The sequence below is a fragment of the Mastomys coucha genome, unplaced genomic scaffold, assembly GCF_008632895.1.
Source record: "Mastomys coucha isolate ucsf_1 unplaced genomic scaffold, UCSF_Mcou_1 pScaffold7, whole genome shotgun sequence".
Lineage (NCBI taxonomy): Eukaryota > Metazoa > Chordata > Mammalia > Rodentia > Muridae > Mastomys > Mastomys coucha.
In genome coordinates, this window is record NW_022196913.1 from 51,841,061 (window position 1) to 51,841,399 (window position 339).

At 44.8% G+C, this 339-nt stretch overlaps 1 protein-coding gene across 2 annotated transcripts in view; it reads left to right on the forward strand.

Moving 5' to 3' along the window:
• Kdm1b (lysine demethylase 1B) overlaps positions 1 to 339 on the forward strand; it is a 39,944-nt gene that overhangs the window by 17,184 nt on the left and 22,421 nt on the right. The gene's annotated exons all lie outside the window — the stretch shown is intronic.

A 339-nucleotide genomic window follows, 5' to 3' on the forward strand; every position in this document is an offset into this window, starting at 1 on the left:
TTATAGCATTTGTTCAGCTTTGAGAAAACTAGTGTCTACAATGTTACCATGGGCTGAGTCCTGGAATATAGCACTAGTGTCTACAATGTTACCATGGGCTGAGGCCTGGAATGGAGCACTAGTGTCTACAATGTTACCTTGGGCTGAGGCCTGGAATGGAGCACTAGTGTCTACAATGTTACCTTGGGCTGAGGCCTGGAATGGAGCACTAGTGTCTACAATGTTACCATAGGCTGAATTCTAGAATGGAGCACTAGTGTCTACAATGTTACCATAGGATTAGTACTGGAATGGAGCACAACATGGGACATGGGGCTTTGGGACTGTTTCATTTTGTGA